Genomic DNA, 24,391 nt, shown 5'->3' on the forward strand with positions numbered 1-24,391 from the left:
ATCCCACAACAGGCTATCAGTTCAATAACATACTCCTATTTGTGTTCCCTAGTAACTGACATAAAGAGGCATACTGAATTCGGACCCTCCAGAACAGCATGGGGTATGGCATACGAGGCTGTAGCTAAAGGGAAGAATCATTGAAAACCGGAGACTTCCACTTGCATTAGAGTTCCACTGGATCATGGCCAATGATTCTGGATTGGCCTAAGGCAAGTTGTATGAAATTGTACAAATGCCCTGTCAAATCCCTTGAGATCCATGATCTCATCTAGATTTCCTGGACTGCTGATCACTCCTTCCTTTGCCCAGTCTTATCTATTCCAGATGTTCCTGAGATGTGAAATCCAACTGTAAGATATTATGTTTAAAGGAAAGGCATAAGAATTCAGGATCAAAACATGAAGCATGCAGCAAAGAGAATATCCCAGTAATTGTGAAACCATGCTAAAAACTGCTGGATAAAAGTTTTTAAGCACTCTACTTTGCATTTCTGAAGCACTCAAGTCTGAGTATGAATAAATCAGCCTTCCCCAACGTGTTGCCCTCCAGATTTTTTGGACTTCAACTCCCATCAGCCCAAGTAACATGGCCAACAGTCGGCAATGCTGGGATTTGTCATCCAGACTACTTGGAGGTTACCAAATTGGGGAAGGCTGGGTTATATTATGTCAGTTGGAGGTCCTAATTTGGGCAAGAGACGGTCATAACACAACTTCTCATCCATTACACAAGCCATTCCATAAGTGCAGCTAGTTAAATTTCCACAAACCTAGCTAGAACAAGGTTGTTATTCAGTGTGAGTTGGCTTGGGATTGGACTGGTGGTGGTGCATTCACAACTTCTTCTATTGTTAAAGGCTGCACCATGTCTTCTGACTTGTAGCACTAAGACCTGTCTATCTGGAAGCACCCATGGTTTTGAGTTTTGTAATGCCCCCATCAAGGAGATATTTCCAAAGGAGTAGAGTTAGTTACCAAAGCATGCATGGAAGACAGTGACCATGTGGTAGAAGGGCCTTACTCTAGAGTGTCATTACAGCACTGTGAGTAGGGCTGTAGTAAGAATATTGAAACAGAACACAGCCTGCTGTGATCCCTCCACTGAAACAGGAAGTCATTCCCACCGCCACATATAGAGCCCAGCTACAGGGAAAGATGGCAAGAAGCATGTGGGGGACATAGACGGAGCCTCCTCTTCCTGCACCTCTTATCACTAGCAGCTATTCCAGCAGGCTGTACAGAGGGAGATGAGAAGGAGAACAGGGCCATAGTTATTGTGAGTGTTAGCATCAGTTAGAGGTAACCTAACACTGATTTTGAAATGACAACACCAAAACCTTAAAGATTTCTATTCATGCCATGCCTATTTACTGAAAGAATAGTTCTTACATGCAGTAGCCTGATTATGACTTGTTTTGATTACTTATTTAAAGTTGCAGCTCCATGCATTTAAAATCCATAGGGCCAGCCCTACCATTAGATAGAGTGAAGCAGCTGCCTCAGGCAGCAACAAACTAGGGGCACATGGGTCAACAGCCTCCCTTGTCTGCTCGAAGCCTGATAAACTAGCCTGCTGCCTCAGGTGTAGTAGAGAGCAGTGTCCAGGTGCCAGTATTGCAGTAAGATTCAACAGACAGTCCAGTCTGCTTCTCTATGTGGAATGGTGTGGGGCTCCATCTTGTCCTTCACCCGCAGCAGCAAAATGCCTTGAGCCAGCCCATTTTCTAACTTGTGAGTAAATGCCACTGGAATCAGTGTGAAATAGTTCAGGATTGTATGTGTTCAAGTACTTAGGGACCCGTTCATCTCACCCCCCAAAAAAATTAATCTTTCACATGACATTCTAGCAATGGCATCTGTCAGACGTTTGAGTCCCTGTGGGTTTCTTTTTCCTTTTTCTGTTATCTTTATTGCTCAAATTTTGCAATGCTGAGTTTACTTTAAAACTAAAATTATAACAAAAAAGAGGGTTTTAAAAAAAAAAACCATAAAGACGCCATCCAATGAAAACACCAGAGGAAGTCACCTGGTTGCTTGTGGTGCTATGAAAAAGGGATATATATGGGGTAAGGATCGGGGTTTATGGCCAAAGCAGAATCATGAAATGCATTATTTTGTTTTTAGGGATCCTGGTGATACCTCAGGCTGTTGTCCTCACTCGTCGCTTTGACAGGTAGAAGTTTCTCATTGTGGTAAATATCTGCAAGAAAAATGTTAGCACAACCCTCTTTTTCATTTAGTGTAGATCCACTGGGTACAACTATTAGAGCACACACCATCTGGCAGAATCTTGTGTAAGCCACACTGATATGAAAGCGGGCTGTGTAACCACATATCTCAAAATCCCTAGCCTCAAAAAACTGAAGATAGATGGAAGGCAAAGGACAGTATATGACTTAGTTTAATGATATGATTATTCCTGTTTAATTATATTTCACTTTTATTGAAGTGAGAAAGTGTTTCGGGTGAGACCTCAGAATGAAAGCCAAGTGAACTTCCTAAAGGACCTGGCCTCTTCAGTACAGGTGAGATCTTTCCACCACGTCTACCTACTATAGTTCTTATTTTTGATATTTTCCCCCACAGGTTTTTGCAATAGCTTTTCATTTCAAATATACAAGTACTATGCAGCATCATTGCAGGATATGGAAACAAATGAAGACAAGATGTCCTCAGTATCTTAGCTTACAAGATCTTACATGTGTGCTGATGTGCAAAGAAATCTATTGTAGCTGAAACAAATACTCAAAATTCACCAAATCTTTTTGAATGTGTAATTTTGCATTGTGAAATTTTATCTCAGAATTCAAACTATGATGAGTAGACTCATTGGGATCTCTGGCTTGTTTTGATGGTGGTTGTCAAATATTAAATCTCATAAGCATACAGTTGTAAAATACGAAATAAATAGAATTGCAGGTCAGCTATCCAATACTATATGCCATTGCACATCAGTCATTAAAATACTGTAAAATATTGAAATTATATATCATTGGATATCAAATAGAGGTATCAAATATTCACTGGTGGGTCAATGTTCAAATATTTAGTGAATATTTGACATTAACATTTACAGAGAAGAATCTGAGATGAACATATAGGAGATCCTTGAATAGAAGTAGAATGTAATATTTTAAAATTCAATAAATACAATGTTAATAAGAGGGAAAAATATGGGAATATTTTTACATCTGGCAAATGTGCAAAAAAGTATATGCAACATGCACTTAATTTAGAATTTGAAAAAAAAAAACGTACAGGAAGGAATCTCCTTTCCTACCCACCTGACTGTACTTTTTAGCCATTGAATAGTCATCTAACAGCCACAATTTTTCCATTACCATTAATTTTTCTTACAAAAGCACCATGTTTCTTAATATATTCATTCATTCCCTACACTTTTATGCACAGGCAGGCATAGAAACAATACATCTGAGAGAGAATGGAAAGAATGTTTTCTCTCCAGTCGTTCCAGAATCTCCCAATCTATTTAATGACAAACTCTCCACATTTTTCTGCACAGCCTGACTTCTGGCATCCTCATTCAGTTCATCATGTTGTTGTTGGAAGAGATGTGGATTTCCGAGTCAATTCGGATCGAACAAGCTTTGTCCAGTCAATGCTGGAGCAGAACAAGATACAATATGAGTATAAGCTTTTAATGCAGATTCATGAGGATTATAGATTATGTGTATAATAATGATCTTGCTTAGTGAGAAAGGAGCAACCATTTAATTAAAGGCATGAATTTAATTGAAACAGAATTAAATAGAATCACATAGTATATTCTTTAGGAGAGAGCTCTCTAGTAAATTAAGAACAATTTAACAGAAATGACACATTGTTTAAGCAAATCAAAGCATTTATATAAAGTACCATACATATTCCATACCATCTTATTACATTTTGCTGGTCTTGTGACAGTAATAAACTATTACTTACTAGCTTATTACATGTACATATTACATATCCTATACACACTTATCTGGCAGCAAGCCCCATTGAAGTCAATGGTACTTACTTCTGAGTAGACATGAATAGGTTTGCACAGTAAATGCATTTGAAATCCAGTTTCCATTAGATTGCTATAGTTGTCCCAGGCATACTTGATAAAGTGCTATTAGCTGTTGTATTAAATGAAAGGCTGGGACTTTTTTATTATGTTTGTCTAAGGTCAGATTTTCATTTTTATCTTCTGTACTCTTTATAAACAGACAGATCTTATATGCCTTGGTTTTTAATCCATGATACCTTTCCACTTTAATCCGTGATATCCTTCTACTTTTCCAAATATACATTTTTAAGGATTAATTCAACTTACTGGTTGACTGCTGGGTTTTATGAAACTTAAAACTGGATGAAATCCAGAGACACAGAAATCAGTGCAAGTTCTGCCACTGGGGCTGTTCACACAACAAGCTAACCCATACTCAGACTGGGTTCACACAACACACTAACCCACATTAAGTGGTTGACTGTGGGTTGTTGTTGAACCATGGATTAACATATTGTCTGAACATTTTCCGCAGGGTGGCTTGTTAACCACCCTGAACAACCCAACAATAAACCATGGGTTCTCAAAGTGGCTTGTTCAAGAAAAGAAAGCCACACTACATGGTTAACAAGTACAAAATATCCTGGGTTCAGATACCCTGTGGAAAATATCCTGGGTTCAGACAACATGCTAACCCACATTTCAACGAACAACCCAAGGTTCAACAACAAGCTAAATTCAACCACTGAGTGTGGGTTAGTGTGTTGTTTGAACCTAGTCATTGATTGCTTCTGAACATATCTCATATCCAATGGGTGCAAAGCAGTGAAAGCTGGGAAGTTGAATGAATATCTATAGCATAAATGGCCTGAGTTCCACAAGAAATAGAGCTGTGTGTCATATGCTTACTGATGACTCCTCAGTCCAAATCCCCAGTTTACCTCACCCAGTGAATTCATACAGATGCTAAAAAGCATGGGAGATGAGATGGAACCTCATGGCACCCCACAGCTCAATTGCGATGGGCTGAAACAGAAGTCCTCCAATACGGGTTTGTATGAGAATTGATGGGTTCAGTGACATCCTTGTTTCCCTACGTTCTGTTATCATTTGTAATTCATAAATGAGCCATATTTATTTCTTTGATTAAGTGGTTATTTTGTTAGTTAGCAAGTTAGTTCTATTGCTTCTTTACTGTGCATGGAGCTTGAGTTATATCAGGAAAAAAAGAAACAGCCCTGCCCCAGTGGGTTTACAATCTAAATTTCAATAGGGGGATAATAGAGGGAGAAGCAGGGAGTATAACATGAGATGAATGTGAGAAACTACATTTAGATGTATGTATGTATGTCTATGTATTTGGAATTAAGGCTAAGGGGTTAAGCCGGAGTGATGGAATAAAAGAATATTGGGGTGAGCAAGGCTACATGTAGGTTCTAAATGTGCTGATGCTCTTTTTCCCGCCACAGAATTTTATTCCATAACCTACAAGAAGAGATTGAAAACCAGTTTGACAGACGGAGACATTTCCATGACAAGCACAGCTACACAAGATACAATGACTGGGAAAAGGTACCATATACTAAGGGGTTTTTTTTCTTAAGCTACATAGGTAATAGAAATAATACTCATATCATATTTCATCCTGTTAATATTTTACTCAGGAATATCATTATTACACTGTCCCATTAGATTGTTGCATGGACTGAAAGAATGGCTAAAAATTACCCCGAGCTGGTCTCCCGGATCCAGATTGGAAAAACCTATGAGGAGCGTCCCATGTACCTTCTTAAGGTCTGACTCTTGGTCTGACTCAAGCGCTTTTTATAATTGTGCATTTAGAATTCTTAATGAGATATAATGGGAAAGCAGCTTAAGAAACAATCACGTTTTGAAGCTGAGATGGCTGCAGCCAGGATACGCTGATCTAGACTTAAAAATGACAGGAGAAAGTTGCTAGAGGAGTTATTTATGCCTGCTCTCTAAGAACGGCAAATAGTTGTGTTATAATGTCCATGGGTATCCTAGGTCTATTACTAAGGTGGCTGTGTTCTACTTTACAAAGAAGTGTCCTATATTTGCAAACATCCTCTGTTTGAAGGACTGTCCAGTCCAATTTCAGTTTAAAGATAAAGAACTGTAAGAAATGAGATCAGGAGCCTTGAAGTGAGATCAACAGACTGAGCAATCACACAGGTCACCTGGTCACAGTGTTCCCCACTATAGTCAGATGTATTGAATATTTATTTACATTATAGTAGTTCTTTCTAAATTTGGATCTATACATATAAAGTAGCATGTCCAACTTTTACGCAAATATTTTGTCCTCTTTTGTCCTTTATATGGTGATGTGTTTCCTGATCTGGGGCAATGAATTACTGGTTTAACTGGAGTTATCTGTTCCCTGCAAGCCTCCAAGCCATGATACCTCCAAAGGGCCACATGATATTTCCAGAGGGCATTGTGCATAGAGAATATGATAAGAATGTTTAAAATGGGCGATGTACAATATACAATAAAAATGCACTCTGGGCGATGTACAACATACAATAAAAACAGTTTAAAACAATAAAATTCTACAATAAAAACATTTTCCAAAATACCCTAACCCACCCCAATTGCCTGCCTGAACAACAACGTTTTTAATGCATGACGGAAGCTCATTAAAGAGGGGGCATGACCGAGTTCCCTAGGGAGGGAGTTCCACAGAGTGGGGGCCACCACAGAAAAGGCCCTCTCCCTCGTCCCCACCAGTCTAGCTGTCCTGGCTGATGGGACAGAGAGAAGGCCATCCGAGGCTGATCTTGTTAAGCGGCCTGTCTGGTGCTGCTGGAGGCGCTCCTTAAGATAGGCTGGGCCGGAACCATATAGGGTTTTAAAGGTCAAAACCAACACCTTGAATTTGGCCCGGAAAACAACTGGTAACCACTGCAACTCCTTCAGCACTGGAGTGATGTGATCTCGCCGGCGGCTGCCTTTAATCAGGCGAGCCGCCGCGTTCTGTACCAGCTGCAGTTTCCGAACCGTCTTCAAGGGTAACCCCACGTAGAGCGCATTACAGTAGTCTAAATGAGAAGAGACCAGGGCATGTACTACCGATGGGAGCAGATGGTCGGGAAGGAAGGGGCGCAGCCACCGTATCAGATGGAGTTGATACAGCGCTGTCGGGCTCACAGCTGACACCTGAGCCTCCATGGACAGCTGGGAGTCCAAAATGACCCCCAGGCTGCAGACCTGGTCTTTCAAGGGTAGCCGTACCCCATTCAACACCAGGTCAACATCCCCCAGCCTCCTCTTGTCTCCCACCAAAAGTACCTCGGTCTTGTCAGGGTTCAGCTTCAGCCTATTCCTCCCCATCCAGCCACTCACCATCTCCAGACATTTGGACAGGGATTCTACGGCCAACCTTGGTGAAGATTTAAACGAGAGGTAGAGCTGCGTGTCATCCGCATATTGATGACACTGCACCCCAAACCTCCTGATGATAGCCTCCAGCGGCTTCACATAGATGTTAAATAGCATTGGGGAGAGGATGGAACCCTGTGGCACCCCACAAGTAAGTGGCCACAGGTCCAAAACCTCCTCTCCCAGTGCTACCCTCTGGTACCTGCCGGAGAGGAAGGACCAGAACCACTGCAATATGGTGTCCCCAATGCCCAACTCCTCCAGGCGGTCCAGGAGGATACCGTGGTCAATGGTATCGAAAGCCACTGAGAGGTCGAGGAGAACAAGGAAGGCGCATTCACCCCTATCCAGAGCCCTCCTCATATCATCTACCAAGGCGACCAAGGCCGTTTCTGTCCCATGCCCAGGCCTGAAGCCCGACTGAAATGGGTCTAGATAATCAGTTTCTTCCAAGTGTGCCTTCAACTGCACCACCACCACCCGCTCAATCACCTTGCCCAAAAATGGCAGATTTGAGACTGGGCGAAAGTTGTTCAAAACTTGAGGATCCAAGGAGGGCTTCTTTAAGAGCAGTCTTATCACTGCCTCCTTGAGGGCTGATGGCATCACTCCCTCCTCAAGGGAGGCGTTCACCACCGCCTTGATCCCCTCACCCAGTCTCTCTCTGCAGCTCATAATGAGCCAAGATGGGCAAGGATCAAGTAAGCAGGTGGTCGGCCATACCGATGAAAGCACCTTGTCCACTTCATCAGGAGGAAGAAGCTGGAACCGATCCCACAAAACCGGTTTGCCACAGGCCGCCTCTTGCTCACTAACTGTATCCACAGCATGCAGAGTAACACACCTAATCTGATCCATTTTATCTGCAAAGTGCCTTGCCAAGGCCTCACAGGAGGCCTTAGAATGCTCCGGTGGTTCCGGAGCCACAGGACCGACCAGGCTCCGGACCACTTGGAACAGCCTCCTGGGACAGCACTCTGCAGACACGATGGAAGCAGCATAATATTCCTTTTTACGCCATGTGATAGGCTGAAGGTACAGCTCTAGCCCGTGTCTGATCGTCTTTGGAGCGAGACTTCCGCCACCGGCGCTCTAGCCGTCTCACCTCCTGTTTCAGAGCTCGTAACCGCAGATTGAACCTTGGTGCAGTCCAAGCCCTGTTCAGGGGGAGAGGGCATTTCGGAGCCACCTGATCTAATGCCCCAGTGATTGCGGCATTCCAGCCACCCACCAGGGTCTCGACCAAGTGGCCGTTGGCATGCCCCAGAGAATCCCCAAGCGCATTCAGGAATCCATTTGGATCCATAAGACGCCTGGGGCGGACCATTTTAATGGGTCCTCCACCCCTGCGGAGGGGTTGTGGAACCAAGAAGTCCAACGTCACCAGATAGTGATCTGACCATGACAAGGGGGTGGTGGATATACCCCCGACTTCCAGATCACTCCCCACTTCTCCAGAAACAAACACAAGGTCTAGTGCATGACCGGCTACATGGGTGGGCCCAGTTACAATATGGTGCAGCTCCCAGGAGGCCAAGGTCTCCATGAAGTCCCAAGGTGCTCCTGTGAGGATGGCCTCCGAATGTACGTTGAAGTCCCCCAACACCAATAAGTTAGGGGGCTGTACACGCACATCAGAGACCACCCCAAGCACCTCGGCCAGGGAGTCAGTCATGCAGCGGGGTGGACGGTACATGAGCAGAATCCCCAGACTGCCCTTCGGGCCCAACCTCCAGTACATGCACTCAGCAACCTTGGTCTCCTGGAGAGGGGGTCTGGTGAAGACCAAGGACTCTCGGTAGATAACAGCCACTCCCCCTCCCCGATCCCCAGCCCTCGGCTGCTGTGCATACGAAAATCCAGCTGGACACATGGCTGCAAGGGCTGGAGCAGCAGCCTCGGCCAGCCAGGTCTCCGTAATACATGCCAGGTCTGCACCCTCATCCAGGATCATGTCATGGATGAGGGAGGTTTTCTGGGTAACAGACCTGGCATTGCAGAGCAGCAAACGAAGGCCAGAAGATGGGGTCACGCCTCCCCCAGCCATCCTTTGGCTCTGGACAGGCCCGGAGCAGGGGACAGATACTACACATCTCTCCTTTGTTCCCCTTACCTGGCATGGCCTGCCCCTAGCGCTCCGCCAACGCCTGCCGCCCAGCCTCGGTATCTTCTGGCCCCCAACACTCCCCCCACTGCCTCCATCAGGTGGACACATGCCCCCTCGCTCCCGCCTATCAGGCAGGCAACCCACCCCTAAAACCACAACAAAATCCCCCAGGAAAAAGAAAACACACACACACACACACAAAACAATTAAAAATCCCCTTAAAAATAATGCCAGGCTGGAGTCCACAGGGAAGGCCAGGTGGTGGTGGTGGTGGCGGCGGCGGCGGCGGCGGCAGCAGCAGCACCCGCCGCCACTGCCGCAGGCCCAGCAGCAGCAGGCGCGCCTCTTCCCCGGTGATGGTGGTGGCCTCTCCTGCAGGCCCTGGCTCTCCCAGGCCACCTCAGCCAGCCAGCTTATGTAGCCCCTCCAGGAAGGGGCAGGTGGAAGGAGCACAGCTGGCTTGGTACCTGGGGGCCTGGTCCTGCAGGGACTGGCGGTCTGCCAGGCAGAAGTCTCCAGGGAAGGCCTGGTGGTGGTGGCAGCGGCGGCAGCGGCGGCAGCAGGCCCAGCAGTTCCTGGCACCTAAATGACAGACAATTTTGCTGTCATTTAGGTGCCAGGAAAAAGGGGTTCTTTTTTCCAGGTGTGTGTGTTTGAATCTGAAGTTTTTTTAACAGTCTCTTCAGCTTTAAAAAAAAAAAATAATAAGTGTTATTATTGTTTGCTTTTTCTGTTTTAATTATTGTAAACCATCCTGAGACCTTTGGGCGAAGGGCAGTATTAAAATCTTCTTTAAGAACTACATTTTGTAACACTTCCAAACTTCTCATCTAGTTGAAAACTAAATTGTATACAATATATTTGTCTCTTGGGTCATGACAAAGTTGTTGGATAATTTGAACTTCTACGTCCTTCCTGTGTACAACATTGATGGTTACGTCTGGACATGGACTAAAGTACAGTCCACATTTCTTTCCTCTCTAGTCAAAGCTAGTTTTTCTATAAGGAATTAAGGTGACTCCAGAAAGTCTCAATGGAGAATGGCAGGTGGTGTAGAACATAATCTTTATAGAAGGTTGAATATAGTATTTTTAGGGGAATACAAATATGAGTGTATGTGTCTCCAACATGAGCACTATCCAAAGAGCTTTGAGATAATATATTGAAACTGCCCCTGAACAAGTGTCTATATTTGTCCAACGCTCCTATTTTGATGTAGGGTCTTGAGTGCATTCAGTCACAACTCCTGTGCACACCCTTCAATGGTATGGATGCTTTCCTGTTTCCCCAATATCTGTACCATTTGCCTTCCCTCCGCCTCTACACTCCCTTTTCTTTAGGCAATCAGCTGTGCTACAATGATTGTGGTGCAAGAGGAGAGGGAGAAAATGGCACAGAGATGGCTAAAGAAGTGGTATGTATGTATGTATGTATGTATTTATTTATTTATTTATTTATTTTCATTTGCTTGTTCCATTTATATATCACATAAGAACATAAGAAGAGCCAAGCTGGATTATGGTGCATTTCATTCCACAATAATCTAGTTTGTCCATAAAGGTGCTCATTAGCCTTACTCAAATGTCAGCATAACTTTGGGCTACTCAAATGTCAGTACTGGGGCAATGGGATTGTACCTGTCCTGGACAACCTCACCTCTATATTTTGGGTGTATTGTGTTAGCAATTTATGCACACATAGCACCAATGCATGTAAGTCCAGCAACCCACAATTGTTACATGGCGAAACCAGGGGATAAGAAGTAAAAGTCATCAGACTTATGTGCATACATGTCACATGTATGTTATGCCCAACAGGTGATGGTAAGGTAGGCCCATGGGCAAGGTATGTGGAAGCAAACCACACCCAGAGGCATGGTTTGGGGGGCCAACCTTTCTGCCCCCACTGTACATTAGTTGTACAAAGTTTGCCGGCATGTGAATAAGGGTCTTATCTTCTAAGCTTTTTGGAATTAACATGAAGCAAAAAATATGTCAAAAACAGATAGATCTCAGTCATTTTGCCCTGCAGGATCGCATGTGGAGGAAGAATCGTGCCAATAACACCAACAGTGATTGTATTGGCACTGATCTGAACAGGAATTTCAAAGTCTCTTGGGACAGTAAGTATAATATGCCTAGTAGCAACAGAAACTACATTATAGCCCATGGCAGGAGTGTTGAATTCAATTTCAGAGAAATTTTTGGGGGTCCTATTCTGGTGGTGGGTGGGCCAAAGGGCTTTTTCTGCTATGGCACCCCAGTTGTGGAACCCCTCCCCTTGGGGGCCCAGTTGGCGCAGACATTGGTTTCATTTCGGCGCCAAGTTAAAACATGGCTTTTTATCAAAGCCTTTGAGGGTTAAATGCACTTCCTAAAGTATCACACTGTTTTAACTGTTTTATTGTTTCAGATTTTAAATAGGTATTAGCTTCCTTAATGGTTTAATATGTTTTTAGCTGTTTCAATTATTCATTGTTTTATACTGCCTAAATTGATTTTACCTGTATGCTGCCCTGAGATCCTAATGATATAGGGCAGGAAATCAATCAGTCAGTCAATCAATGGCAAAAGGGGTGGGGCCAAGACACCAAAAATGCCTGCATATTTTAGCTCGAATTTCTTACTGCCAGTAACTAAGCCTTAGGAGAGGCGTTCCAATCTTTTAGAATGGGGAGCAGGGGAATCATGCAGAATTAGGGAAATTTTGCATGGTCGGGGAGAGGGAGTGGGGCCAGGGGAAGGGGTGTGATTTGGACCACAGGCCTCAGATTCAAACACCCTGGCCTATGGCCAAATGTCAGCAGTGACTCCGGTTCCGGAGGGGCGGTGATTCCATTCAGGGTTTTAGTTACAACCAGCCAAAACGCTAAGGGTGCTATCGAAGGTGCTGAACCCATTTGGGAGATAAGGAAAAGGTTCAGCACCTTGGATAGCACTTTCAGAGTTTGGACTGGTGGTGACTAAAACCCAGAATGGAAGCACTACCCCTCCAGAACTGGAGTCACCATCCACCACTGAGCAACACCCCTTGGGTGGCACAGCTCATGTGACATCCTGGTGTGTCTTTTTCCAGAGACAAAGATGCAATCTCTGAATAATTTCTTCCAGAATAATTCGACAGAAGTCAATTCACTTTCTCTAGAAAAATGGCATCTGAGGGTTACTGCAAAAGAGTGTACGTGAAGAGAGTTTTGAAATGGGATTAGGTGGGCTTGCAATGCACATCCAACCTCCAGTGCAGGCCCAAGACTTTTTGTCACCTTAAGTGGAAAACCAAATGGTGCCCCGCCCCCGATTCCAAATATAAAAGTTGTTCCTAGTTTATCCTGGATTCATAGCCATCATTACATGAAAACAGCTTGTGAGAGCCCATCCTATGTCCCAGAATTGGTAAGAAATACAACCTTGTTTCCAGAAATATCACACCTGAAAACCTTTTCTTGCAGCTGAAATCGAACATAACTCACACGACCCTTGCGAGGAAATATACTGTGGTCCCTCTGCAGAGTCGGAGCCAGAAACAAAAGCAGTTGCAAGTTTCATTCATGACCATCTTGCCTCCATCAAAGGATACATAAGCTTCCACTCCTACTCTCAGATGTTGCTGTTTCCTTATGCCTATACAGACACAGAAGCACCAAATCACGATCAACTGGTATGTAGAACAAGGGATCTGTGTTCATGGGTCCATAACAGGGGTGGACAACACGTGGTCTGCAGGCCATATGCAGCATCCCTGGCCATTTTGAGGCTGCGCTTGTGCCACTGCCGCTGTGTGGCTGAATTTTGGTAGTGCGTCAACGGGGGGGGAAGCATCTTTTAAAAGGAAAATTGGCGATAGGTTGCTGATGTTCAGTGGTGAAGTGGTGGCAGCAGCAAAAAGGGGATATTTTCAAGTAAAATAAGCCCTTTTGCAGCTGCTGCTCCACCACCAAATTTGGCAAACCACCACTTCTCCTTTTAAAGAGGCCTTTTCTCCCCTGCTGCCACACCATTGAATTTTGGTTGTGCAGCAGTGGCAGGGCAAGTAGGGGCAGGGATGTGACCGCTGCTAAGATCCAGGGAGCAAGGCGCCCCACCAACCCATGGATGCCCACCCCTGGTCTATAATAAGAATTATTGAGTTGGGTCCAATGATCCCCTTCCATTAGTGGAAGGGCCTTTGATCCAGCAGGGTCTTCCACCTCTACCCCTGAAAATCTGCTCCAGAGGGTTGGGGCACATTCCAGAACAGGCTGGGAGGCAACATGGCAGGATGCAAGGGGAAGGGGTATCCCTGAAATCACCTCCTCACTTCCATTTCCCAGAGCTACTATTGGATTGAAGGATCTTCTGCAAATCAACAGTGGTGCTGGTCATGAATGGAGAGCCATCTTTGGATCTAACCCATTTCAGTGACAATTTAGCACAAATGAAAAGAAAATGTTATACCTCAGTATTCCGTTTTCTAATTTTCAAAGGGTTAACAACACTTGTGTATTTTTCTGCTTGTTGCAGAATGTTGGAAGATCTTCTTTAAAAACAACAAAAGCAAAAAGGCCATGTATCTTTCTTGTATTATATGCATGGCACTGATGAGCTAAATTTAATTCTGCAGTAAACTAGAAGTGATTAAAATTCTTATTTCCTGATGGGAAAGTTGGGATTGAAAACAAACTGCTGTTGTTTCCCTGGAGCATTTTCTACTATATATCACTTTCCCTCTGTCTTAGGAATGTTACCAAAAAGAAATGCAAGCTTTCTATGAAAATTCTTGTTCACATCTCCCCCCACCGTGCCCCCACCCCAATCAGTGGAAAATTTTCTTGTTTCTACTCTGAAAAATTAACCAGCACCAGCAATATTAAAAAAAAAAAAAAACAGGAATAGTATCCTCAGAAAACTCACGGAGGCTAAACATTGCTGTCATGTTTCTATCACCCGGAAAGCCATTGCATGAACACAAATATGGTGGGGCATTGACAAGCAGAAGCAGGGCAACACAGCATGGCTGAGGTGCATTAGGAAGCAACAGAGAAGCAGGTGACATCCACTAAGGGAGGTTGGATGCAAATATCTGAGTCTACCTTTAGCATAAATCCAGTGCACATTCAGACCCAAGAGGCAAAGTCCCAGCTTGAGCCTGTTTGGGGCTTAGTTACAGCCCCCGTCATATTCAACTGCAACACAGGTCAGCTTGACCCAGGCTACTGAAATTTTTACAAGGGTATATGTGCCCTTACTGAGAAAAGGGATATATGAGCCACTATTGTCAGAGATTAGTTTTTTGTCTTCCAAATGTCCTAGCGATCCTTAGTAGTTATTTTGTTCCCTAGAGCTAGTTTAACCCCTGCTAGCATCATACAGGAAAGAGCTCTGCATAGGAAAACCAGCTTTCCTAATTTTGTAGAAGTTTTATAATGGAAATATAGATACACCAATGCTGCCCCCTTGTGTCTTACACATAAAGGGGGAGATGCAGGAACCTAAGTTTGTGCTCATTTTAGTATTAGTATTAGTATTATGCTGCTGCTGCTGCTGCAATTACATTGTTTTCCTACAAAACTGCTGACCATTAAAATACATCTGACATTTGAAAGGTCCCAATGCCTCCTAGCTCCATCCTTTGATTTGTGTCCCTGTGGCCAACACCGAAATAAAATGTAGAGCAGGGGCAGGCAACTCAGTGCCCTCCAGATGTTTTGGACTATAACTCCCATGGCTGTTGGCCATGTTGGCTGTGGCTTGCCTACCCCAGATGTAGAATTTGGTTTGGAAGAAACCAGTGCCAAGTTCAGGGTTTGAGGGGCCCTTAGGCAAGGTCTTCTCAGGAGGAGTGTGCCCACGTCTTCCTCTTTGCCACTCTTGCCACTGCCCATTCGCTTGCCTCTCTCTCTTAGTCCAATTCACACCACCTCCCATAAGGAGAAGACCAGGCATATGGAGGTTACTGCTCCTTCTCCTCACTCCTCTCATTGCTTGCTCACTGTGGGAGGGCAGGTGAACTGGAAGAAAGAGCAAGGAGGGAGAAGAGCAGGGCCAGGAGCAGCTCATGCTGAGGCATGGGCCCTAGCAGGTGCCTGATGATACCGACCCCTGGAAGACCCCTGGAAGAAAGTATAGTAAAAGCCATTGCTCCAGCTTCACAGCAAAGTGCATTCTAACACAAAGTGCATACACACTTTTAAAATAGGCTGTACTTTGGCAATCATCTCACTTCTCACATGTAAAATGGGATGCTTTTCTTTATAGAAACAATTTTGAATTAGCTCTCATACCCAATACAACCAGATGCCAACAAGTATCATTTTCCATTAGAGTTGTCTGGTGAGATAGTATGAAAGTATGGAAAGCCCAGACTAAGAAATGACTTCCTTAAATAGCCTGAGGCACTGAGATATCCCAGTGATGATCAGAAGCTCACATTCTAAAACAGAACAAAACAGAATGATGGGAATAACCATATTGTACATTTCTGATCCACAACATGGAATGACTTTGGATTGGCCCACAGAGTTCATATGTAGCAGAAAACAGAAGGTACAATTGGGGTGGGGGAGGGAATGGGACACAATTGTTTGGCTATAAGAACAGAAATGCCCTATTGGCCAGAGCCTATAAAAAGGGAAGCAATCAAATGCAAATAAGCCTCAAAAACGCATAACAAAAGCATCTGTTCTCACTGGGATGAAACACAACCTCCTTGTGAAAGTAGCACACCCCAGTCAAAAGTGCATCAGTTAGCTTACAGGAGAGTATGATTAATTTAACTAGTATTAGAACAGGGTGGCAGCATAATAAGTGAGCACAATCCAAACACTTTGGAAATATATATCACCAACTTGTAATGGCCATCAATGGATTACAAAATAGTCAAGCTGATTTGCTCAGAGTGTAAAGGTTCTACAGCTATCCTATCTCTACAGTGGGAAGCAAGTATCAGAAGTGTGACGAGTCTGATCATAAGGCTTAGTTCTCCATATCTGGGAGAACAAGACAATGCTTCTTTCACCAAGGCAAAAAGTAGGGATGTACGAATCCCTTACCTTGTTCCGTTCCAGGGCTTCGGCGGTGGGGGGGAGGCGATCCGTCCCTCCCCCCGGAATCCTCACCAGCCAGCTCTGCTCTGCGGCAAGGCCGCAGCAAGGCCGCTGCGGCAGCCATCATAGCAGCTGCCATTTGCATCCTTGCATTAGGCCATGATAGGCTACGTAAGTATTTACGTAGCCCATCATGGCAAAAGGCAGGGACGCAAATGGCAGTTGCTATGCCATTTGCATCCCTGCCTTTTGCCGTGATTGGCTATGTAAATACTTACGTAGCCTATCACGGCAAAGGGCAGCGGTGGTGTAGCGGCCGCCATTTGCGCCCCTGCTCTTTGCCGTGATAGGCTACATAAGTATTTACTTAGCCTATCATGGCCTAATGCAGGCATGCAAATGGCGGCCGCTATGACGGCTGCCATTTGCGGCCGCAACAGCCCTGCAGCAGCCGGAAGACAAGCTGGAACCACCGCCTCCACCTCTGCCACCAGGTAGGTCCATCCCAGGGGGTGGATTTCAGTGGGTTACAGGGGGGGAGGCCATTCTGCCATGGACTCCGAGGGGGCGGATTCCAAAGAATCTGGCTTCACTGGAGTCCGTGGCGGATTTCTCCAACATCCCTAGCAAAAAGTTATCAGTTGTCACCATGCTCATTACAAAATACCTGAGCTAATTAGCATTAATTTCTTCATTTATTTAGAAATGAAGAAATTATTTAGAAATTTATTTATATCTCCCTTCATCATATCAGTTTTCAGAGCAGTGTAGAACATAAAACAAATACCACAACCACAAAAACAAAAACCAGAAAACAGCAGATAAAGCTTTGAAACAGACTAAAACATGGTCCATTGAATTACTAAAAGGTCTGGATACACTGAAAAGTTTTTGCCCGGCACTTAAATGATAGAAAAGTTGGTGCTAGGTGAATCTTTTTGGGGAGGCATTCCATAACGGGGTGCCACTTCCAACAAAGCTCTCACCCTTGTAACCAATATCTGCACCTCTGGTGGGAGACTTGCGTAACTCAGTGAAGCCATAAGCTATGCCATGCAGGGCCACCCAAGACGGACAGGTCATGGCAGAGAGTTCTGACAAAATGTGGTCCACTGGAGAAGGAAATGGCAACCCACTCCAGTATCCTTGCCAAGAAAACCCCATGGAACGTATCACAAGGCTAAAAGATATGACACCGGAAGATGAGACCCTCAGGTCGGAAGGTGTCTAATATACTACTGGGGAAGAGCAGAGGGTATTTCCAAGTAGCACCAGAAAGAGTGAAGCGGCTGGGCCAAAGCCAAAAGGACACTCAGCTGTGGATGTGTCTGGTGGTGAAAAGAAAATCCGATGCTGTAAAGAACAATATTGTTTAGGAACCTGGAATGTCAGATCAATGAATCAAGGTAAGTTGGAGGTGGTCAAACATGAGATGGCAAGATTGAACATCGACATCTTGGGAATCAGCGAACTAAAATGGACAGGCATGGGCGAATTTAATTCAGGTGATCATCATATCTACTATTGTGGGCAAGAATCCTTTAGAAGAAATGGAGTAGCACTCATAGTCAACAAAAGGGTGGGAAAAGCAGTACTGGGGTACAATCTTAAAAACGATAGAATGATCTCACTACGAATCCAAGGCAAACCATTCAACATCACAGTAATTCAAGTCTATGCCCCAACCACTGATGCCGAAGAAGCTGAGGTTGATCGGTTCTATGAAGACCTACAACTCCTTCTAGAAGTAACACCAAAAAAAGATGTCCTCTTCATCATAGGGGATTGGAATGCTAAAGCAGGAAGTCAAGAAATCACCGGGATAACAGGCAAGGATGGCCTTGGTGTACAAAATGAAGCAGGACAAAGGCTAATAGAGTTTTGCCAAGAGAACACGCTGATCATAGCAAACACTCTTTTCCAACAGCACAAGAGGCGACTCTACACATGGACATCACCAGATGGTCAATATCGAAATCAGATTGATTATGTCCTTTGCAGCCAAAGATGGAGAAGCTCTATACAGTCAGTAAAAACAAGACCTGGAGCTGACTGTGGCTCAGATCATGAGCTGCTTCTTGCAAAATTTCGGCTTAAACTGAAGAACGTAGGGAAAACCACTAAACCATTCAGGTATGACCTAAATCATATCCCTTATGAATATACAGTGGAGGTGAGGAATAGATTTCAGGGATTAGACCTGATAGACAGAGTGCCTGAGGAACTATGGACAGAGGTCCGTAACATTGTTCAGGAGGCAGCAACGAAATCCATCCCAAAGAAAAAGAAATGCAAGAAAGCAAAGTGGCTGTCTGATGAGGCTTTACAAGTCGCTGAGGAAAGAAGGGAAGCGAAAAGCAAGGGAGAAAGGGGAAGATATATCCAACTGAATGCAGAGTTCCAGAGAATAGCAAGGAGAGACAAGAAGGCCTTCTTAAATGAACAATGCAAAGAAATCGAGGAAAACAATAGAATGGGAAAGACTAGAGATCTCTTCAAGAAAATTGGAGATCTCAAGGGAACGTTTTGTGCAAAGATGGGCATGATAAAGGACAAAGAAGGCAGGGACCTAACAGAAGCAGATGAGATTAAGAAGAGGTGGCAAGAATACACAGAAGAACTATACAGGAAAGATCTTAATGTCCCTGATAGCCATGATAGTGCGGTCACTGAACTTGAGCCAGACATCCTAGAGAGTGAAGTCAAGTGGGCCTTAGGAAGCATTTCTAACAACAAAGCTAGCGGAGATGACAGTATTCCAGCTGAGCTATTTAAAATCCTAAAAGATGATGCTGTTAAAGTGCTGCATTCAATATGCCAACAAATTTGGAACACTCAACAATGGCCACAAGACTGGAAAAGGTCAGTTTACATTCCCATTCCAAAGAAGGGCAACGCCAAAGAGTGTTCAAACTACCGCACAATTGCGCTCATTTCACATGCCAGCAAGGTGATGCTCAAAATCCTACAAGCTAGGCTTCAGCAGTATGCGAACCGAGAACTACCGGAAGTACAGGCTGGGTTTCGAAGAGGCAGAGGAACTAGAGATCAAATCGCCAACATTCGCTGCATCATGGAGAAAGCAAGAGAATTCCAGAAAAACGTCTATTTCTGCTTCATTTACTACGCTAAAGCCTTTGATTGTGTGGATCACAACAAACTGTGGCAAATTCTTAAAGAGATGGGAGTACCAGACCACCTTACCTGTCTCCTGAGAAACCTGTACAAGGGTCAAGAAGCAACAGTAAGAACCAGACATGGAACAACCGAGTGGTTCAAAATTGGGAAAGGAGTACGACAAGGCTGCATATTGTCACCCTGCTTATTTAACTTATATGCAGAGTACATCATGAGAAATGCCGGGTTGGATGAATCAGAGGTCGGAATTAAGATTGCTGGGAGAATTATCAACAACCTCCGATATGCAGACGATACCACCCTAATGGCAGAAAGTGAAGAGGATCTAAAGAGCCTCTTGTTGAGGGTGAAAGAGGAGAGTGCAAAAGCTGGTTTGAAACTCAACATTAAAAAAACGAAGATCATGGCATCTGGCCCTATCACTTCCTGGCATATAGAAGGGGAAGAAATGGAAGCAGTGACAGATTTTACTTTCTTGGGCTCCAGGATCACCGCAGACGGTGACTGTAGCCATGAAATTAAAAGACGCTTGCTCCTTGGGAGGAAAGCTATGGCAAACCTAGACAGCATAGTAAGAAGCAGAGACATCACCTTGCCAACAAAGGTCCGTCTAATCAAAGCTATGGTTTTCGCAGTAGTAATGTATGGCTGTGAGAGCTGGACTATAAGGAAGGCTGAGCGCCGAAGAATTGATGCTTTCTAACCGTGGTGCTGGCAAAGACTCTTACGAGTCCCCTGGACTGCAAGGAGGTCAAATCAGTCAATCCTAAAGGAAATCAACCCTGAGTGCTCATTGGAAGGACAGATCCTGAAGCTGAAGCTCCAATATTTTGGCCACCTAATGCGAAGAGAAAACTCTCTGGAAAAGACCCTGATGCTGGGAAAGACTGAAGGCAAAAAGAGAAGGGGACGGCAGAGGATGAGATGGCTAGATAGCATCACCGATGCAATGAATATGAACTTGAGCACACTCCGGGAGAGAGCGCAGGACAGGAAAGCCTGGTGTGCTATGGTCCATGGGGTCACGAAGAGTCGGACACGACTGAACGACTGAACAACAACAACAAGGATAAGTGTTATGAATTGGGCATATATAAATACCTTACATCAAATAAATACGTAACATAATTATGGAAGTAGGCATTTCTTTGGGTATTTGGTTCCAAAGCCGTGGAGAGCTTTTCAGTTAAGAATTTACTTAAGTACTTACTTAGACACAGTTATCCTTAAAGGGAGAGCCACATTCAGAATCTGGCCTACCTGTACACACGGTCCTTGCTGGATCAGGAGCAATGATGCATATGAAATGCACACAGGTATCACGTTGCTTCTCCATTGGCAGCACAAGTTACCCAATGCAATCCCTGTCCATGCTACACAGTTAGTATAGGGACGTTCATTCCCTCCTTTCTTTCATTGGGAATGGCAAAGGGAATCCTAATCTACTGCCTTGTGCTTCTGGTCATGGGCAACATCCTGTTGTGCATAATTATCTCTGGACCAGGGTTCAAATTTAGGATTACACAAGTATTTTTCAATCAACAAAAATCTTAATTGGATTAGCCTGGGACAAAACGAAAGGATCTGATAGCGGGTGAGGAAAAGGACCTCAGCCTGGGCTAGATGAACAATAGGGTTGTATCCAATGTTAGTCTAACTTATGTCCCATTCATTTCATTGAGTCTACTCTAACTAGGACTAACATTGGATACAACCCATTGTCTCATCTGGTATATGGCAGCTTCTTACGTTCCTATGAAAATATTTGACAGTGATTGAGATGTGACTGAGCTCATATGGAGTTGAGTTCATTGGGAAAGGAAAGAGAAGGGGGAGTATTAATCAAAATATTTATTTCTTTTAAATACAGAATGAAGTGGCGAAGGAAGCAGTGGCTGCCTTGTCTAGTCTCTATAATACACAGTATATATATGGAGTAATTGCCTCTACGATTTGTAAGTACTAGTCAGAGCAAAATGTCTTCTGGCTTTCCTCAAAATTGCTTTGATGGCTTGTGCAAGGAGGAGTCTGCACATCTGCTTTGAAATTTTGCTTTGGGATATTGTATTTTGTAATCTTGTAACAGATAACTAAGGGAGCAATGTCAGAGAAGTAGTTCTGCAGGTGGAGGCCTCCTCAGTGTGGTGGTGGGTTTCCAGGGCTGATCCTATGCCTCCTCATTCTCCTGACATGTCCCCAAATAGGTCCTGGAGCTGGCATAGTGAATTTCCTCCCATTGGTTTCATTGGGAGGAAAAAGCTCAAAATGAAACAACGTTGGTGTCAGGTCTCTTGGTTCTCTCCCTTCACAATCAACACATGCTAAGATATCAGGCTTCAGACTCACTACTTTATTAGTTAACAACCAGGATCTTTACAAATGCTAATCATTGGAGACTCTCAGACTACAAAGGAAAACAGCTTCTCCACACAATTACAAATATCAATAGAGGAGCCAAGTGGGAATCAGAGACGTTGCTGGCAGTTTGAAACAAGAACTTGCCAGCCAGAATAACTTAGGGGGGGATGCCCCTCCCTTACAGTTGTACCCTCCTACGTAGGCTATCATGCATAGCCAACTGGGTGGAACATCTGAGCTCCGCCTCTAACTTTTCCCACTTCATTCTGCGCCAGACTCTAGCATCCTTCAAGTCACACCCTGCACTCTCCTCCTCCTCCAAGACCTGAGTTTTCATGGGGGAGGAAAGGGGGGGCCTTCAGGTTGAGCTATCTGTGTGCCAAGTTCCTGAGAAGACTGTTTATCCATATCTGAGCTCACTAAGGAGGAAACCTCCCTTGGTTCTGGCTGTTCCCATTCTGAGTCTGAGCTGCTAACTATCTCCACATGCTCAGAATCATTCCTGATATCTGGCTCAAAACCCAGCAACAACCCTCCACCTCCCACCCTAGCCCCTGTGAGCCAGCAGGTTTTAGCTGTGGTGAAGGCTCTGCTAGAGATCCCTCCCCGTGGGTAAATAGGAATGCTTTGCCCATAAATTAAATTTCACTTGGTAGTCTTAATTAAAGACGTTTTGCTTGCTTCGGAATCCCTCAATTTATTTAATTAATTAATTCTGAGCAGCAACATTCAAACTCACCTCAAAACTTTACTTGATAACAACAGTGATGTCCATTTTTGAAAACTGACTGTATTTCAGCATCCCAAAACCAGATCATTGCTTCCTGTCTGTGAGACAATTTAGATGTTACCTTTTCCCTACCCCAACTGCTCCTGTGTGATGAGCTTCCACCTGTTCAGTGTAACCTCTACAAAGAAATACCACAACACATGGCCTTGTAACATGCAACATGCTTCCCCAACACTACCAGTAGCTGCCATTGACATGGAGGAGGGGAGTTTGTTATGTGATGCTACTGCATCACATGGCATTTGTTTGTAAATGTTCCAGTAGAGAAGTGGACCTCAGCTGGCAGTTGGAAAAGTGATATCTAGATGAGCTATAAAATCAAAGTGGATAAATTCCAAGAGCATTGGGAACTTTCTAAGAACCTGTATCCATGTCTCCTAGCACTGAAACAACTAAGTACAACAAATACAGAGAGAGAGAGAGAGACAGAGACAGAGACAGAGAGATAGAGACTTGCATTCAGTAGTGTCATTCTGCTAGCACAATGTTTCTATCACTTCCAGAAACCCTGGAAGATCTGAAGCTTCAAACCTTCAAAATTTTCAAATCTTCGAAGATCATGCCTGAATTAGAAAAAAAAAATCGCGGAGAAGCCACGATTCTTCGAAGATAATGCCTTAGTTAAAAAAAAAATCGGAAGTGGGGGATAGGAGGGGGTAAAACTTAGTCTCATTTGAAGGGATAGAACAACCCCCTGCTCAGTGCAGGAAGCCTGATTCCCAGGCGGTCACCCATCCAACTACTGAGCAGGGCTGACCCACTTAGCTTCCAAGATCAGACAAGCGCGTGCACATCCAGCCCTTTGCTTGTTGCTGAGGAAATGGGGGCTGCTGAGGAAGCTATGCAATCAGGAGCCAGAAGAAGACATGGGGCCATCGAGAGCTGTGATTGGACAGGAGGGAAATACAAACACCGCCATATATGGACAGGCGGGGGAGGGGACTATGACCGGATATGGTAGCAAAGGTGGAAAATCAGAGCACATTAAGGGGAAATACTGGGATATCAGGGTATTGAAAGCGGGAGAGCAGAAGTGGGAAATTCCGGTTCCAATTCGAGGTTGGTACTGCGTAGTGTGAAAGGCGGGCAGTGAAACCTCATTGGAAGCGAAAAAAACCTGTAAGTGTAGATCGGCCCCTAGTCTAATGGAGTCATAATGAGTTGTGCAACACCTCCCAATTTTTTTTGTGGTGAGAAAGAAGACAGAAGCAGCAGTGGGAAATCACAGTGGGACCTTCTGCATGCAAAGCAACTGTTCTGCCACTGAGCCACGGCCCCTTCCCATGTGGGGCAGCTGATTATCTACCTCCTAGCCCAACCTATTAGAGCAGACCTTCCTGCTTCATCATGTCCTTTGTGCCCAAGTTGCCTTTAATACTACCTTTGGTATCCTGTTTTTCAGATCCTTGTTCCGGTTCCTCTATAGACTGGGTTTACAATGAAGGCATTAAGTATGTGTTTGGCTTTGAACTTCGTGACCGTGGCAAATATGGGTTTCTTCTCCCCGAATCAAAGATAAGACCAACCTGTAAGGAGACAATGCTGGCTGTGAAACACATCGCCAATTGTATCCTTA

The 24,391-nt window shown here is 44.4% G+C and overlaps 1 protein-coding gene across 3 annotated transcripts in view; it reads left to right on the top strand.

Moving 5' to 3' along the window:
- The first annotated feature begins 2,095 nt into the window (after positions 1-2,095).
- Positions 2,096-24,391, top strand: part of LOC146351408 (mast cell carboxypeptidase A-like) — a 53,314-nt gene continuing 31,018 nt past the window's right edge. For 2 of the 3 annotated variants that reach the window (XR_014789595.1, XR_014789594.1), the window contains exons 1-9: positions 2,096-2,175; positions 2,452-2,527; positions 3,526-3,650; positions 5,466-5,568; positions 5,689-5,790; positions 11,540-11,630; positions 12,957-13,165; positions 21,538-21,622; positions 24,218-24,382. The gene's annotated coding sequence lies outside the window, so the exon portion shown is untranslated. The remainder of the gene's footprint in view (positions 2,176-2,451; positions 2,528-3,525; positions 3,651-5,465; positions 5,569-5,688; positions 5,791-11,539; positions 11,631-12,956; positions 13,166-21,537; positions 21,623-24,217; positions 24,383-24,391) is intronic. The other variant, XR_014789596.1, reaches the window with a different exon arrangement.

The sequence above is a fragment of the Heloderma suspectum genome, chromosome 3 (genome assembly GCF_057233095.1).
Source record: "Heloderma suspectum isolate Gila_16-S chromosome 3, 16-S_ref, whole genome shotgun sequence".
NCBI classification, from domain to species: Eukaryota; Metazoa; Chordata; class Lepidosauria; order Squamata; family Helodermatidae; genus Heloderma; species Heloderma suspectum.